The sequence below is a fragment of the Equus przewalskii genome, chromosome 16 (assembly GCF_037783145.1).
Source record: "Equus przewalskii isolate Varuska chromosome 16, EquPr2, whole genome shotgun sequence".
NCBI lineage: Eukaryota > Metazoa > Chordata > Mammalia > Perissodactyla > Equidae > Equus > Equus przewalskii.
The window spans coordinates 22,898,235-22,917,396 of record NC_091846.1 but is presented as its reverse complement, the minus strand read 5'-3'; the positions used below and the strand labels follow the sequence as shown (position 1 = coordinate 22,917,396).

Below are 19,162 nucleotides of genomic sequence, written 5' to 3'. Positions count from 1 at the left end.
GTCCAAGCCTGAAGCCAGAGCCAAACCTGGGTCAGGTTCTCCTGCGCCTTCGGGTCTTCAAGCAGGAATGGGAGGCTTCTGCTCCATGGAATTTAAACATTTGAGGGAATTACATAATGACCTACCTCTCATGGCAGTTTCTTCGTGAAATGGGCCGGAGTCTTCTCAGTATTGACCTCTCTTTAGTCTGCATTCCCATAACGCTATTCCCACCCTCCTGTTTGGCCTCTTCTAGAGGGTGTAAGCACCTTAGGACTGAAACCATGATCCATCTTTTGTTCTTCAGTTTTCCTTTATTGTGGTAAAATACACATAACATAAATTTACCTTGTTAACCACGTTTAAATATATAGTTCGGTGTCAGTACTTTTATATTATTAAGCTACCATCACCATCCATCTTCATAACTCTTTTCATCTTGCAAAACTGAAACTGTACCATTAAACAACTCCCCATTCCCGCCTCCCCCAACCCTTGGCAACCACCATTCTACTTTCTGTCTGTATGAGTTTGACTACTTTAGGCACCTCATAAAAATGGAATCATACGGTATCTGTCTTTTTGTGACTGGCTTATTTCACTTAGCACAATTCCTCAAGGCTGACCCATGTTTTAGCATGTGTCAGAATTTTCTTCCTTTTTAAAGCTGAATAATATTGCATTGTATGTGTAGACCACATTTTGCTTATCCATTCATCTGTTGGTGGACCCTTGGGTCGCTTCCTCATTTTCATAATCCATCTTTATAATCCTATATCTCCCAATGAAATGTGTTTTCCAGTGCTCAACATGACTGCCGAATTGGATGAATCAATTTGGAATGTAAGTGGTAGTTAATGAAATTGATGTAGCACACATTCCAAATCAGAACTCAGTGTCAAAGCCAAAAATGCACCTTAGCCTACTTTTCCTGGGGAGAACAATATAGTAGGGGACTTTCCTTACTAGGAAAACCCAAAGTTACAGCAGTATTGGGAATGGCGGATTCTATGTTGGGCCAAGTTGGGCTACAAAAGATGAGTCGAAGAGATGTCACCTACAGACAACAGCTAGGAGTGGGGCAGAAGTACTTGTGGTCCCCTCATTCCAGCGTCCTGTGCCTCAGGTCCGTCCTTCTGCTGGGCACCTAGTGTTGAGGATTCCGTCGGGAATGCATGCTGAATAAATTCATTCACAGCAACTGCTGCATAATCCAGAATGCTGATTTATTCACTTACAGTGAAAAATAATAGTGCCAAGCACAATTTTACTCATAGACAAACCTACACAAGAAGCCAAATTATCACCAGAATGTTGTTTGGTAAACCTGGATCAGAACAAACGAAGATAATAAAAAATTAATTAATGCAATCATGAGGATTTGTATCTCCATAATGTAGTGATATTTGTGTTATAGAGATTGGAATATTTGTGTTCACAGATCAGGGTACCTTCTCCCCTAGAGAGTGCAAAGACACACAGACACCTTTTATTTTCTAACCATCCCCCACTTCTGCTCCTGACCAACCCTTTCTATTAATACAGTCAATTCTCAGGCAACGGAATAAATTAGATGTAAGTTTTCTTAACTACAATTGCATTCTAAGCATGCCTCCCAGGAGCAATAGTCAATAATCTCTTATATTAAGTTTCCAAGGGAAAAAACTCTTACACTTTGTGTGGGTTTTTTTCCCTCAGCTCTCACAGGTTCATCTTGGGATGTGATTCTGGTGGGGGGAGGGGGGAGATCATATTAGTGTAGCTTCCACACAAATATTCTGGCAGGATTCTAATCAATTTAAGACGACCAATTATCGGTCCTAGTTTACAGACGTTGAGGGTCAATGTGTGGGCACTATATGTGTGCTGCGAACTCCAGAACTCCTCAAATTTATTGCAAATCCATATGCACATCGAACATTGTCTATGGACTGAGCATTATCCGCAGATATACTCTTTTGCTAACTGTGCAGATCCAGGCGTGATAAACAAAATATGAACTATTTTATAATATATGTTAAAATTAAATTGGAATATTTTATATATATTTTATAGTTATTATAATAACTGAATTCATGGTAACTTTGAGTGTAAAGTATTTTCTCAATCTACAGATTCAAAAAGGATAAGTACCACCTTCTTGTGAAATTTTATGTATTTAACTTGCTAGGTACTGTTCTTTAAAAAAATGAAAACTCATTTAATTTTCGTAACAGTCCCAGAAGTAAATACTGTTATTATGGCTACATTACAGATAATGAAGTTGGGAGGCAAAGAAGTTCAGAGACTTGCCTGAAGTTGTACAGCTGGTAAAGAGGCAAAGCTGGGATCTGAACCCAGAGTCTGGCTCCAAGGTCCATGTTCTTAACCCCTGGTTATCTCGCCTCTCTTTTCAAAGAAAGAGGTGCCTTTGTGGACTGAAAAAGGGTTGGTTAGGGCTAGTCAAAAATACAAATAGTGTCAAATGCACAGTTTGGAATTCTGAGTAAAAAGCAACTATAAACCTTTGGGGTGGTGGTGTGGGCATCCCGCAAGAAACTCAGCCAGGCCAGTCCCTAAGAGTCCGCAGACTAGGTGGCCACATACACTATGTGCGGTTTTTTAAAATTATTTTTTATTTTTGTCAAGCAATGTATATACATGGTTAAAAAGTCAAATAGTGCTCAAAAGCTAACAAAAACAAAAAAAGTTCTGTCACCACCTCCCCAACCCCCACATCCCGCCATATCCCTCTCCCTAGCAGCAGCCACTCTCAATATTTCTAACTGTTTCTTCTATGCGTTGCTTCCATGTTTTTAAATAATATGCATATACTCTATGTCTCTGTTCAACTTTTGAGAAATTTATTGCTTTCCTATTCTAATGAATGAGGATTTTCTCTCTCTTACATGTAGACTCCAATTTTATTTAAGTCATTCCTCAGCGCTTACGTTACTACACTATTATTTGCACGTAACTATGTAATTATTATTCGTTTGAGATGCCTTACAGAGATCTCTGCAGAGATTTTTAAAAAACAGAATAGAGCCGAAAATTTCTAAACCATCAAAGTGCATTGCACTGCTTTGTGGAAACTGTTTTCAGTTACGTATTTATGTATGTGTGTACTGGGTCAAAGACAGCGTATGTTTTTTACTGTGGATCAAAAATGTTTGCAAGCATTGGAGAGTAAGGAGTAGAAAAACAACACGTGCTGCCTGAAGGGCCCTGAAGGGAGAGTCTGTATACCTTTTGCATTCCAGGGGCAGAAAATTACAGCAAACGTATACAAATAAAGTGGCCTGTTGACATGATTACCTGGGGTGAATAGCACAGAGGGAGGGTGTTATGGGCTAAACCATATACACTCAAAATTCATATGTTGAAGCCCTAACCCCCAATACCTCCGTGTGTGACTGTATTTAGAGACAGGACTTTTAAAGAAGTGATTAAGTTAAAATGAGGCCGTTAGACTCGACCTAATCAAATCTGACTGGTATTCTTATAAGAAGTGGAAATTTGAACACGCTGAGACGTGTGTATGCAGAGAAAAGACCATATGAGGACACAGTGAGAAGGTGGCCATCTGGAGGCCAAGGAGATAAACCTCAGAGGAAACCAAACCAACAGCTCGATCTTGAACTCTAGAACTGTGAGAAAACAAATACCTGTTGTTTAAGCCATCCAGTCTGTGGTATTCTGTTATGGCAGCCCCAGAAAACTAATACAGAGGGCTTGCAAGCCAATGCGTATTTGGAGATTTCTAAATACTGACTTGCATAGACCTTGGACTTCCCTGCCCCTGTCTTGACTTGTCTTACTCCCTTGGCAAGACCACACACTGGGCTAAATGCAGCTGTGCCTACTGCATGCCCTCACCGATGCAGCTGAAGTGGCTGGAGAAAAATACACAAGCTAGTCAACTGGTTGTACTTGAAATTCATGATGCCAAACCCCAAACTTCCAGTGGGCCCTTGACACTACTGGGCAATCAGAACAGGGACTGTGCATCCCTATTCATACTTTCTCCACTGTTCTCAACATAATTTCACACCATTTCCTCGCTCTCCAAACCTCCAATAACTCCTTCTCCCCCTTCCCACTCTCAGCTTAAGACTTTGCTTTCTAATTCACTGAGAAAAGAGGAGAAGTCAGAAGAGAGGACTTCCATACATTGCTGGCACCGCGTCTGCCCACCCGTTGGCATTGCACCCACAGATCCACCAGCTACTGCACATGAACTGTGTCTGCTCCTGGACAGAATACATTCTCCCACCAGCTCTATTCCCTTCCAAGGGCATTGAACCAGCAGTTCACCCATCTCCCACTTTGTCAATTTTTCGTGCTCTACTTATCATCATATCTGCTGCTATTTCTCCTATTTTAAAATCTTCTCTCGACCCTAGTTTCCTCACTAGTGACTGCTCCACTTCTTTGCTCCCCTAAGCAGCAAAGCGCTTCCAAAGAATGGGATCTAAATATTTTGTTTCTAATTCCATTCCTTCCTCATGCTGATTTCAACTGGTTTTTCACCCTCACTTCCCCACCCAAGCTCAGCTTGCAAAGGTCATCGAAGGCCTCCACGCTCTAGATGCGACGGTCAGCGCTCACTATGTTTGCTCTCTCAGCAGCCCTAGAGACGTCAATCACCCCCTTCTCCTTGATAACTTTCTTCACTTGGTTTCTAGGATGCCAGATTCTCTTCCTTTATCTCTTTCCTCACTAGTCCCTCCTCTCAGTCTCTCTGGTTGCTTCCTCCTCTCAACCCTGATCTCTAAACAAGAGAGTGTTTTAGGGCCACTTCTTAGTCTTCATTTCTGTCTACACTCACTTTGGGTCATCTCACCAAGTTTAGGGGCTTTAAATACTATCTATAAACTGACTCCCAAATTTATGTTTCCTACCCAGACCTGCCCTCTGAATTCAAACTTGTAAACCAACTCCTGCTAGATACTTCTGCTTGAGTGTCTAAAAGATAGAAGTAAAACCAAATTCCTCATCGACACCTCCCACCCACCCACAGCACACTGCCTGCAGCCTCCCTCAACTCAGTTGACGGCAACTTCTTCATTTCCATTCTTGAAGCAAAAAATATGGGGTTATCCTTGACTTTTCTGCTTGTTTCTCATACACCACGTCCAACCCATCAGGAAATCAAGATAGTTCTGCCTTCAGACATGCCCAGAATTTGTCCACTCCTCACTTTTCCGCATCTAATTGCAGATTCACATCTCCATCATCTCTCACCTGCATTTACTGAAACTGCCTTCTAACTGTTTTCTCTGCTTCTCCCCTGACATCTGCAGAGTATTCCCAACACGGTGGTCAGTGATCCTCTTTAAAACTCAAGTTAGATCGTGTTATTCCTCTGCTCAAAGCACTGCAGAGGCTCCCCATTCCACTCAGAGTAAAAACCAAATGTCATGAGCTATGAGGCCTGACGTAATCTGGTCTAGCATGACTTCTCTGACCTTTCTTTCTTCACCTCCCTTGGTTCCCACCATTCTGGTCCTCAGGCACACCAGAACACTCCTGTCTTAAGGCCCTCGTTGCACTGCCCATTCTCCCTGCCTTCATCCATTGGCCCCTGACAGTCACATAGCTAACCTCTCTCACTTCCTGCACAAATCTCCCTTTCTCAAGGAGGCCCACCCCAGCCACCCTATTTACTGCTGCAACCTGACCCCCACTTTCCATCACCTTTACGCTGCTCTACTTTTTTCCATAGCACTTACCATTTTCTAACATTCTATATAATTTAGTGGATGTGCTAATTGTCTCTCCCACTAGAATGTAAGCTCCATGAAGGCAGAATTTCTTGTCTCTTCTGCTTGATGATATGGCTTCATTGCCAGAACACTCTCTGACACAGAGTGGGCACCAGGAACTATGATTAGATTTGCTGTTGACTGAGGTGCTCAAATCACCAAAAACACTGAAGACAAACTGTACTTTATAGTTTTGCCTGTAAAAGGTAAAACTACATTATCAATATTTTCTGTCCATATTCTCCTTGAGGATTCTCAAAAGCAGCTCTAAATATCTATAACATCCTCAAATAAAAGTGGAATATTCTGCAGTGTGGTGGTGCATACTGTCCCGGGTACTTTGCAACTCAAGAAACACTAGTTCATCCAGGCCTCTTCTGTACTGAAGCTCTTTTCCCCAGCCAGTTCACAAAGTAAGTCTGAAGGCTCGTGTTCCACGTTAAACTCACCAAGGGTGGAGTGGAAAGTCAGACTCAGGCATTTCTCTCCCAGAAGTCAGGCAGTGAGAGAAGGCGAACAGGCTCACTACACTCATTAACTCTTCCCCAAGAAGCAAAATCCTTGAGACGTATCTCAAAGCATGGGCCTCAGAGACTCTAATCCCGGGTAAAAAATAACACTCAATTCAGGATCAAGCTCTGACGTCAAATGTCACACCGTTTATGGTTTCTGAAACCATGCCTCACCTCTCAAAAAGCTACTGAGGGGGAAAGGTAGGTTCCCAACAAGTGGCTGAGCTTTCAGGCAGCAACTTCAATTTTTAAATCAATTACAAAGCCTCAAAATGTGCCATTTTAACCACTTTTAATAAGCCAAGTTATCTCTGGTAAACACAGCTGGGGCTTCCCTCAGGAAGACAAGTTTCCTAGTCTGAACAACGCCCCTTATCTGCTTCACTCTCCTGCCCCAGTTACACTGTGACGCCTCCGTCAGAAGAAACCTATTCTCCTCATTTCAAAAACACAACACACACACACAAAACCTCCCACTGTCCAGAACTGCTCAATGTTAATTAAAGTGGAAAGTGTGGCATTTGTCTTTAACGCCCTACATTCTTGTGCCTTAAGAATGAAAAACTGTCTAGGTTAAACGTCTCATTCTCTTTAAATATCTGTGCTGTGGTTTCAATAGAAAGGTTTTCTAGAATTAACATACTTTCTAAAACTAACGTCTCATCTTCTCCCTGAAGTTCTCATGGAAAACTGACCACTTCTCAGTAACTCAAAAGAAAGGTGGGCATTATCATTGGCCTCCTCTGATAGGTTCATTTATTCTTTCTTTTTTTTTGGTTTAATCTACTCAACAGGCTTTTTAAAATTTTTTATTTTATTCTATTTTTTAAAGTTATTTTATTGGGGTCATATTGGTTTATAACATTGTGAAATTTCTGGTGTACATTATTATATATCAGTTTCTGTATAAACTGCACCTTGCTCACTCTCAATAGTCTAGTTTTTATGTGTCACCATACATATGTGCTCCTTTACCCCTTCCCCCCCCCCGCCCTGCCATCCCCTTCCCTTCTGGTAACCACCAATCTGTTCTCCTTATCCATGTGTTTATCTTCCACATATGACTGAAATCATATGGTGTTTATCTTTCTCTGTTTGACTTATTTTGCTCAACATAATACCCTGAAGCTCCATCCATGTTTTTGCAAATGGGATGATTTTGTCTTTTTTACAGCTGAGTAGTATTCCATTGTGTGTGTGTATATATATATAAAAATCACATCTTCTTCATCCATTCGTCAGTCGATGGACACTTGTGTTGCTTCCATGTCTTGGCTATTGTGAATAGTGCTGCAATGAACATAGGGGTGCATAAGTCTCTTTGAATTGTTGACTTCAAGTTCTTTGGATAAATACCCAGTAGTGGGTTAGCTGGATGGTATGGTATTTCTATTTTTAATGTTTTGAGAAATCTTCTTGCTGCTTTCCATTGTGGCTGTGCCAGTTTGTATTCCCACCAGCAGTGTACGAGGGTTCCCTTTCTCCACGTCCTCTCCAACATTTGTTATTTCTTGTCTTGTTAATTATAGCCATTCCGACAGGTGTAAGGTGATATCTCATTGTACTTTTGATTTGCATTTCCCTAAGTTGGTGATATCGAACATCTTTTCATATGCCTGTTGGCCATCTGTATATCTTCTTTGGAAAAATCTCTGTTCATATCCTCTGCCCTTTATTTATTTATTTATTTATTTATTTATTTATTTTGGTGAGAAAGATTCGCTCTGAGCTAACATCTGTTGCCAATCTCCCTCTTTTTTTGCTTGAGGAAAATTAGTCCTTAGCTAATATCTGTGCCAATCTTCCTCTATTTTGTACATAGGTCACCACCACAGCATGGCTTGATGAGTGATGTAGGTCCTCACCTGGGATCTGAACCTGTGAACTTGGGCCACCAAAGTGGAGCATGCCGTGATTAACTACTATGCCACAGGGCTGGCCAGCTCTGCCCATTTTTTGATCAGGTTCTTTGTTTTTTTGTTGTTGAGTTGTTTGAGTTCTTTATATATTTTGGAAATTAATCTCTTGTCAGATGTATGATTTACAAAAATTTTCTCCCAGTTGGTGGGTTGTTTTTTTTTGTATTTCTCATAGCTTCCTTTGCCTTGCAGAAGCTTTTTAGTCTGATGTAGTTCCATTTGTTTATTTTTTCTTTTGTTTCTCTTTCCCGAGTAGACATGGTATTCAAAAAGATACTGCTGGGGCCAACTCCATGACGTAGTGGTTAAGTTCGGCATGCTCTGCTTCAGGAACCAGTTTTGCAGGTTCTGATCCCAGGCATGGATCTACACCACTCAACAGCCATTCTGTGGCAGTGACCCACATATAAAGTGGAGGAAAATTGGCACAGATATTGGTTCAGGGCTAGTCTTCCTCAGAAACAAACAAACAAACAAACAAACAAACAGATACTGCTAAGACCAATGTCAGAGTGCACTGCCTATATTTTCTTCTAGGAGTTTTATGGTTTCAGGTCTTATATTCAATCCTTTAATCCATTCTGAGTATGGTGTAAGATAATGGTCTACCTTCATTCTTTTGCATGTGGCTGTCCAGTTGTCCCTATACCATTTCTTGAAGACACTGTCTCTCCTTTGTCAAAGATTAGCTGTCCATACATGTGTGGTTTTATTTCTGGGCTTTCAATTCTTTTGTTTTTTAATTAATTAATTTGTTTGGTTTTTGAGGAAGATTAGCCCTGAGCTAACATCTGCTGCCAATCCTCCTCTTTTTGCTGAGGAAGACTGGCCCTGAACTAACATCCATGCCCATCTTCCTCCACTTTATATGTGGGACACCTGCCACAGCATGGCTTGACAAGCGGTGTGTAGGTCCATACCTGGGATGTGAACCAGCGAACGCTGGGCCGCCAAAGCCGAATGTGCAAACTTAACTGCTGCACCACCGGGCTGGCCCCTGGGCTTTCAATTCTGTTCCACTGATCTCTGTGTCTGTTTTTCTGCCAGTACCATGCCGTTTTGATCACTATGGCTTTGTAGTATATTTTGAAGTCAGGGATTGTGATGCCTCCAGCTTTGTTCTTTTTTCTCAAGATTGCTTCAGCTATTCGGGTTCTTTTGTTGTTTCATATAAATTTTAGAATTCTTTGTCCTATTTCCACAAAGAAGGTCATCGAGATTCTGATCAGGATTGCACTGAATCTGTAGATTGCTTTGGGTAATATGGACATTTTCACTACGCTTATTCTTCCAATCCATGAGCATGGAATGTCTTTCCATTTCTTTATATCTTCTTCAACTTCTTTCAACAATAGTTGATAATTCAACAATAATCATAGTTTTCAGTATAGGTCTATAGTTATAGTATAGGTTTTTCACCTCCTTGGTTAAATTTATTCCTAAATATTTTATTCTTTTTGTTGGGATTGTATTCTTGAGCTCTCTTTCTGCTAGTTCATTATTAATGTATAGAAATGCAACTGATTTTTGTAAGTTGATTTTGTACCCTGTAACTTTGCTGTAGTTCATGATTATTTCTAATAGTTTTCTTGTAGATTCTTTAGGGTTTTCTATATATAGAATCATGTCATTTGCAGACAGTGAGAGTTTTACTTCTTCTTTTCCAATTTGGATTCCTTTTAATTCTTTTTCTTGCCTAATTGCTCTGGCCAAAACCTCCGGTACCATGTTGAATATGAGTGGTGAAAGTGTGCACTTTTGTCTTGTTCCTGTTCTCAGAGGGATGGCTTTCAGTTTTTCACCATTAAGTATGGGGTTGGCTGTGGGTTTGTCATATATGGCTTTTAGTATATTGAGGCACTTTCCTTCTATACCCATTTTATTGAGAGTTTTTATCATAAATGGATGTTGGACCTTGTCAAATGCTTTCTCTGCATCCATTGACATGATCATGGGATTTTTTATTCCTTATTTTGCTAATGTGGTGTATCAGATTGATTGATTTGCAGATGTTGAACCATCTCTGGTATAAATCCCACTTTATCACGGTGTATGATCATTTTAATGAAATGCTATATTCGATTTGCTAATATTTTTTCAACAAACACTTATTAAGCTCTTTTTATGTAGCAGAGACCACACTAAATGCCAGGCCTATGGGGTGAACAAGACAACAGCAATCATGGAAGACTTCCTAGAGGAGGTGAAAGCAGAAACTCTTAAGAAGGTAGGAGTTGGCTGGACTAAGTGTTGGAGATGGAGCAGGAAGATTGGCAGGGATAGAAGCAGGAAGAACTAGAATAAGGAATTAATGTCAAAAGGACAATGATTAAAATATCTCACCAACTATTGGTGGACCTCCAAAAAGATATGTCTATATCCCAAAACCTGTAAATGTGACCTTATTTGGAGAAAGAGTTTTTGGAGAATTAACTAAGGATCTTGAGATGAGATGACTCTGGATTATCCAAGTGGGCCCTAAATCCAATGACAAATGTCTTTGTATGAGACACATAGAAGAGAGACACACTAAGAAGAGGAGAAGGCCACATGAAGACAGAGACACAGATTGGAGTTATACAGCCACAAAGAATGCCTACAGTCACCAGAAGCTGGGAGAGCCAAAGAAGGATTCTTCCCTAGGGCCTTCAAGGGAGCTTGGCCAACACCTTGATTTTGGCCTTCTGGCCTCCAGAACTATGAGAGAATAAGTTGTTTTTAGCCACCCAGTCTGTGCTAATTTATTACAGCAGCCCTATGAAACTAATACAAGATGGAAGAAGTCTAGTCTGCAGAAGTAAAAATTCTAAATTCAATTCTAAAGAAATACAGGTTCACTTCTTCTCAGTACATAAAACAAATTGCTAAGTGTTTCTTAGGTGGCTGAATAGATTAATAAACTAAATGCACTTATATTGACATAAATTTGTACATCATGAGCTAAAGCAATTAAAAACACTCTGAGCTCATAACTAGAAGCCCTGGTTATAGAATAAAAGTTGAAAGAGATTTCAGAGGTCAACTGGTCTATCCTGACCCCAGCCTATGATTAAGCTCTTTCTGGTAGAGGGAAGTTGGCCGCCTCACACATTAGCCAATTCCATTTATATTGAGCCCAAATGTGCCTGTAGCTAATTTTCACACATTGGGCCCAAACTCTATCATAAGCAAAACATTTAATCTGTCTTTCACAGAGCAGACTATCAAGTTCTTCTTTCTTTCTTTTTTTTTCTTTGTGCTCAATGTGAACTGTATTTATAGAATTCACAAGGAAAATAACAGTTATATTTTCAAACATACATTTCAAATCTCAGTCTTAGATTTCAAAATAAAACCTGAACAATTATTTTTTTGAAAAGGGCCTAAATGTTGTGCTGGATATTTATATATAGCTTTTTTTCCTGTTTTATTGTGATATATTTGACATACAACATTGTATATGTTCAAGGTGTATAAATATTTGATACATGTATATATTATGAAATGATTACCACAGTAAATTTAGTTAACATCCATCACTCAAGTTTTACTTTTAACTATGATTTATTAAAATGTTCTTTCTTATTATAAAAGTAATTATAAAAAAATACATAAAACAAAAAAAGAAACATATATTCATCTTTAAAAATCTAAAAAGTGCAAAGAAGAAAAGTAAATCACAAAAGACCATGAATAGCCAAAGCAATCTGGAGAAAAAGAAAAAGGCTGGAAGCATCACATTTCCTGATTTCAAACCATATTACAAAGCTGTAGTCACCAAAACAGTATGATGTTGGCATAAAAACAGATACATAGATGAATGGAACAGAATAGAGAGCCCAGAAACAAACCCACATCTTTAAGGTTAATTAATTTATGACAAAGGAGCCAAAAATAAACAATGGGGAAAGGACAATCTCTTCAATAAATGGTCTTGGGAAAACAGAACAGCCACATGCGTAAGAATGAAACTCGACCACTATCTTATACCATACACAAAAATTAACTCAAAATGGATTAAAGACTTGAATGTAAGACTTGAAACCATAAAACTCCTAGAAGGAAACATAAGTGGTAAGCTCTTTGACAATGGTCTTGGCAATTAGTTTTTGAACCTGACTCCAAAAGTAAAGCCAACAAGAGCAAAAATAACCAGGTGAGACTACATCGAACTAAAAAGCTTCTACATGGCAAAGGAAATCATCAACAAAACAAAAAGGCAACCTACTGAATGGGAGAAAATATTTGCAAATCATGTACTATCTGAGAAGGGGTCGATATCCAAAGTATGTAAAGAACTCATACAACTCAATAGCAAAAAACACAAAGAATCCAATTAAAAAATGGTGAAGGATCTGAATAGCCTTTTTTCCAAAGAAGACATACAGACAACCAACAGGTACATGAAAAGATGCTCAACATCACGAATCATCAAGGAAATACAAATCAAACTACAATGAGATAGCACCTCACACCGGTTAGAATGGCTATTATCACAAAGACAAGAGATAACAAGTGTTGGTGAAGATGTGGAGAAAAGGGAACCCTTGTGTACTGTTGGTGGGAATGTAAACTGCTGTTGCCACTATGGAAAACAGTATGGAGACTCCTCAAAAAATTGAAAGTAGAACTACCATACAACCCAGCTATTCCACTGCTGGATATTTATCCAGAGAAAATGAAAACACTAATTTGAAAAGATGTATGCATCCTCATGTTCACTGCAGCATTATTTTCAATAGCCAAGATATAGAAACACCATGAAGTGTCCATCAGTGGACGAATGGATAAAGAAGATGTGGTATATATATACAATAGAATATTATTCAGCCATAAAAAAGAATGAAATCTTGCCATTTGAGAAAACATGAAAGGACCTCGGGGACAATATGAAATACATGGAATGAAAGGGCTTTAAGTGAAATAAGTCAAACAGAAAAAGACAAATACCATATGATCTCAGTTACATGTGGAATTAAAAAACAAGAACAACAAATCAAGCTCATGGCTACAGAGAACAGATTGGTGTTTGCCGGGGGCAGGGGGTAGAAGAAATGGGTGAAGGTAGTCAAAAGGTACAAACTTCCAGAAATAAAGCAGTTAAGTTGGGGATATAATGTACAGCCTGGTGACTACAGTTAATACTACTGTATTGCATATTTGAAAGTTGCTAAGAGAGTAGATCTTAAAAGTCCTCATCACAAGAAAATAAAATTTTTATGTAACTATGTATGGTGACAGATGTTAACTAGACCTATTGTGATGATCATCTTGCAATATATACAAATATTGAATCATTATGTTGTACGGCAGAAATTAGTATAATGTTATATGTCAATTACACCTCATAACCAAAAGCAAAAACAGCAAAAAGAAATATATGTTCATCTTTTAAAATCTAAAAAATATAAAGAAGAAAAGAAAATTACGTGTCATCCCACCGTTGAGATACACGTTGTTAACATTTTGCTATATTTCCTTCCCAACTTTTTTTTTAAACCAACCATCCCTAGCTCCTTTAGTAGCCCCTCTTTTAAAAGGTTTTCCAGATCTTTCACCACTCTGATTGTCATCTATTTCGCTCTTTCTAGTTGGTCCTTCATAAAAAGTGACAACTCAAAGTGAAGATGATGTTCCAGATGCAATTTGTCTAGGGCTGAATAAAAGGGAACTTCTCTCGTGCTCCTGAGAATCACCATAGTAAAGTTAAAAGATCAGGGCCTTTGTACTATGATAGGCCTGGGTTCAAGTCCTGATCCCATTGATTTATGGTTTCTGCATTTCAGGGTCTCCATCTATAAAATGGGGATAGTCATACTTCTTTGAAAGTTTCTTGGAAGGCATAAAAGAATGTCTACAAAGTGCTTGCAATATTATATGTAAAATATTATAATAAATTATAATAACAGCTAATGTCTATTGAGCCAGGTGCTGCTTGATACTTTATAGATACATTTACTATTCCTGTTTACAAACAAAGACACTGGGGCCCAGGAAGTCTGGGTAACCTAGCCCTGCTCACACATCCTGGGAGGTCGCAGCACCCAGGTGGTCTGAATTCCGAGCCTGTGTTCTTCACTACACCATGTTGTACAACTAACATTATAATTGCCCTACTGCTGTTAAGCCATGCAATGACAAGGAAGAATCTTAAATGCATACTGCTAAGTGAAAAAAGCTAGTCTGAAAAAACTAAATGCTGTATGATTCCATTTTATATTACATTCTGAAAAAGGCAAAATTATAGAGAAGGTAAACAGATCTGTGATTGCCAGGGGCTCAGGAAGAGGGGACGCTTGAAAAGATGAAGTACAGAGGAGTTTTTTAGGCTGGTGAAACTATTCGGTATGATATTTTAACGGTAGATACATGACACAATGCATTTGTAAAAACTCATAGAACTTTACAGTACAATCAGTGAATCTGAATATATGCAAATTTTAAAACTCATTTAGGAGGTTGGGAGATCCCAGGATGAAATGTAGAATGTGGCAAAAGAATCTAACTATATTATAAAACAACCTCACTGAAGGAAGTGAGTATAAAATGTGCTGACCTCAGTAATTTCCAACTGTAAGACTAAAGGCAAAATAAATGGTACATAAACACTGTAGTCTAGTTGGTAAAGTTGTTTCTCGAGGGAGTACAGGTTAGCGATTCTGAAACCACTCTACACATGTATTGGAATTGAACAATGAAGTAAATAGATGGCAGATGTGGGAGTCAGGTTTCTCACTGTTGGAGTAGGAGGTTACAGAGAAGCAAGATGAGAAGGCTAGAATGATCCTTGTGGTAACAGATTAGAGTTGGATACATCAGTATGAACCCATGTTTACTCAACAGAGATACAGATGGTTAAAATAGAAATATTTATGTGAGTGTGTGTATACACTAGTTAGTATACACACATATCTTTCCTTGGTCTGTCAGCTAAGAAGGCCTAGAAGCAATGGCCCCTGCCCTCTGATAGCAACAAGCACACTAGGGTCTAGATCGTGGTTTTTAGTTTCCAATACCATTCTTCATTAAAAGAAACTAGGGCTCCTTGGAGAAATGGCTGCATCTAGCACTGGGACAGGAAATATGCAAGATGAGCCTGGAGCCTCTTAGAGTGCCAGAGAGCAAGGAAGTGCTGAAAAAGAAAAGAGAAGAAAAACTTACAATGAGGTGGGTATGTTGAAGAGTCGCGGGAGCCAACTGAAAGAGTCCCACGGTGAGAGCTGGGACAATCTGAGTAACAAGATAAGTAAGATAGTATTGGGTTATAGCCTAAAATATAAAATAAATATCCATTAGTCCATAATGATGTAAATAAATGATTGGATAAGTAAACAAATTGGGGAGAATAGACAAATCTCCCAAGCAGAATTCCAAGTAATTTATGCAGATATTCCACCCTCAAGGAGGTAGGGTGTAACTCCCCACTCCTTAAGTATATGCTGCTCATAGAAATTTGCTTTCAAAGAGTACAGGATGGAAAGGGGTAGGGGGAGTAACCTTACAGTGGAGAAACCTGACAAACACAACCTCAGCCAGGTGACCAAGGTCAACATCATCAGTGATAAGTCCTGTTGATAGCAAGAACCCTTGATAGAATGTGATAAGAATGGCACTTTACCTCTGTGATCTTCCTACAAACCCAAAACGTCATCAGACAAATCCCAACTGAGGGACATTCTACAAAATGGCTGACTCCTCAAAAATGTCAAGATCATCTAAGCCAAGAAAAGTCTGAGAAAATGTCACAGTCAAGAGGAGCCTGAGGAGGCATGACAACTAAATATAAGGTGGTATCCTTGATGGATTCTGGAACAGAAAAAGAACGCTAGGCAAAAACTAAGGAACTCTGAATAAAATATGGGCTTTAGTTAATAATAACATATCAAAATTTGTTTATTGATTGTGACAAATGTGCCTTACTGATATAAGATAATAATAGAGGAAACTGACGTGGAGTGGATCAGAATTCTCTCTACTATTTCCACAATTTTTCCTGTAAATCCAAAACAATTCTAAAATAAAAGTTTATTTTTAAAATTCTTGATGTTTTTCAGGTGGAGAAGGCCATTTTATGAGAGGCTAATTTAATGCGACCCAGAAGCCACCATAAGACCATATATCCGGACTTCTGATGATCTGACCTCATTTAAGGATAGAGTTTAAGGTAGCTGGAAGAGGGAATGAATTGCAAACACTCTGAATGTCCTTTCCTGCTTTTCTTATCTGGTGTTTGCTGAATGAATTTCACGTAATTCTTTTTTTTTTTAAAGTTTGGCACCTGGACTACCATCTGTTGCCAATCTTTTTTTTTTTTTTTTTTCCTTCTTCTCTCCAAAGCCCCCCAGTACATAGTTGTAAATTCTAGTTGTAGGTCTTTCTGGTTCTGCTATGTGGGACGCTGCCTCAGCATGACTTGAGCAGTGCTAGGTCCACGCCCAGGATCTGAACAGACGAAATTCTGGGTCTCCGAAGCGGGAGGCAGTGAAATTAACCACTTGGCCACCAGGTGGCCCCAAAATTGATGTAATTCTAATCCGAAGCAAAGATATGTGACATTTCAGTTAGCCCCAATAGTCTTGACGCTTTCAAGAACCTCCTGGGATGCAGCAGACATCAATCAATAAATAAATGCTGCTGGGGTACGGCCAATTAACCAAATACAAATCCACCTAATTATCCCATCACGCAGTCTACACTTCCTCATTTGATGCACAAGGAATCCATGATGGACTTTGTCAAATTGATGAACTTCAGATACAATAATTTTTTTATTCTTCTCCATATAACATCCCTAAACAGCAACAACAACAAGAAAAGTTTTGAGGACAAAGGAACATTTTTTTACACAGTATAATGTTCATTTTGCACAGAATAATATACGTTTAAATTTGTCCTCAAGATGTCAGCTGTATCTTTTTAATTTCATATAACCATATAACACAACATAGTAAGTGTTCAGTATTTTTATTGAAGTTGTTTGACTTACCTAACATCTTAATGTGAAGATCAGTTTTACATTCATTTTAATTTTCGCTTTCTCCCACATCAAAATATTTGTCTTGGCTATTTAGAGGGAGATTTCCCAGAAAAAGTTTCCTTTTTGGCTGTTAGTTTACTTCCTGTCTCTAAGTCTGCAGAGACAATCCAGAAAAGATTAGCTATAATCTTCACGCTGCCAGTTTGTTTTTCATTTCCTCGCGTTTCAAATTCTGTTCATTTTCGTGCGTTAGCCTCTCGTCTGATAGACAGATGCTTGACAAATGTTTACTGATTTGACTTAATTTAGAGAAACACCTTATGAGCTAAACAATATAGTTCAGTTGGCAAAATTGACCTCAGCTTGCCTTAGCTCTGAGTGCTTATCACAATCAGAAAGAACTGCACGACCCTGCATGCACATGAGTCACCGTATCCCCCAAAGGCACAGAGATAAACATCCAAGTGCCAGGAAATGAAGAACTGAATCCACCTCAAAACCACCAAAGTCCCAGCCCATTTAGCCTTCTTGATAGAACTACATCATCATTATTTTCCATTTTTCCCATTTACTTTCAAATACATCCAAACTCATGTTATCTGATTCTGATCCTGGATAGAAGATTTCTACCCTTAGAAGCACAAGGATGCGTTTACTGCTAAATGTTTGAGGGAGAGCAATGAGGTTAAAGGAGGTTTCTTGGCGCTCGCCAGGGCAGAACACTGGCTTCTTTGTCTTCTCAGATTCTCTGGGGCTCAGCCATTGCCTCTTCTTGGATAACTCGGTGCTCTTCCACATGCTGGGCGGCGGCCAGGTCGGGTCCTCAAACCTCCCCACAAGTTATTCCCTTCGGGCAGCCCCAAGCCAGCTGTGAGCACAGTGACTCCCTGTCCTCAGCAGTCAGGCTTCCAGAAAGTGGCCTGCTCATTTTGTGAATCTAACACCTGATATAAAATTTCTCATTACAGACACGAAATTCTCTCTCCTAGGAGATCTGAAACTGCAAGCTGCTCTGTGTTAAAGATCTTTTCTTTTCATTGGAAAGCCCTTGCCAAACGTTGGCCACATTTCACTCCATCTGACCCATGTTTTTTTATCTCTTCTCAACCAGACAAATGCATAATGCCTCATTTGTTGGATGACCAGGCAATCCATTTCCAAGATCGACGTGTACACAATGCTCCTGCCGGGCCAATGTGCTGTGCAAAGTGCCCCAAAGGTATTTCTCAGGTTCTGGCAGGACTGCCCGAAGTTCCTCAACAAAAGCCTCAAAGGCGGTTTAGAGTTAGATCATTCAATTTTAGCAGCATCAGTGGTTCTCTGAGTCTTCAGACACCAAACGCACAGTGCGTTTAACTCTGGATTTAGATGTGAAGTGGTGGAATTAAGGAAGACAAACGTCGCTTGGCAAGTGACCATTCTGGCAGATGCATATTTAAATCTCTTTGCAAAACTGTGCCTTTTTGGCTTGTTTGTGTCCTAAGGTGTTAGTCAGTCAACTTTACGTCCCCAGCACGAGTGAAGAGCCTGGCCTGTGTCTGTGCATCAAGGACAGCGAGGTGGGGAGAAGTCCAGGGATTGTAAAGCTCTAATTAGGTCTCTTCCTTATTCCAAATAATATTGATATACATGCAGTCTCTGTTTGGAATGCACCCCAGGGACCTGGGTTGGCTCGGGATAGTCCCAGGCAACAGGGAAGAAGAAAGGCCTCTGAGGTCCAGACAGCCCTGGGCTGTCAGGATAAGGGGTCAAGGTCAGCAACCAATGGTGGTGGGGGGGGGATGAGGGATCTTGGAGGAGTCTGCACAACAGGAACGGACAACAACAGAGGCCTGTGTCAGGGATAGTTGTCATACATTTGGCTAGACTGTCTTCTTTTTGTACTTCTCTCAGAAAACAGTATAGCAGTAAAAAACTGAAGAGGGGTCAGAGAGAAAAAAGTCTTATGCCAACTCTGGGCACAGCCTTCCTGTTCATTCATTCATTCACCAAATTATTGAGCAACTATGATCCCAAGTACTGTTCTAGATTCTGATGATACAGCAGAGG

The 19,162-nt window shown here is 39.6% G+C and overlaps 1 long non-coding RNA gene across 2 annotated transcripts; it reads right to left on the bottom strand.

The window, feature by feature from the left end:
* Nucleotides 1–125: 125 nt before the first annotated feature.
* On the bottom strand, nucleotides 126–17,258 carry LOC139076342 (uncharacterized). Of its 2 annotated transcripts, none has more exons than XR_011527844.1 (3): nucleotides 17,123–17,258; nucleotides 15,298–15,366; nucleotides 126–291 (listed from the first exon to the last, which is right to left on the bottom strand). It is a non-coding gene; the product is annotated as an uncharacterized lncRNA (long non-coding RNA). The 2 variants fall into 2 exon arrangements; XR_011527845.1 differs by lacking the exon at nucleotides 126–291 and adding an exon at nucleotides 1,177–1,306.
* Between the last annotated feature and the right edge of the window lie 1,904 nt (nucleotides 17,259–19,162).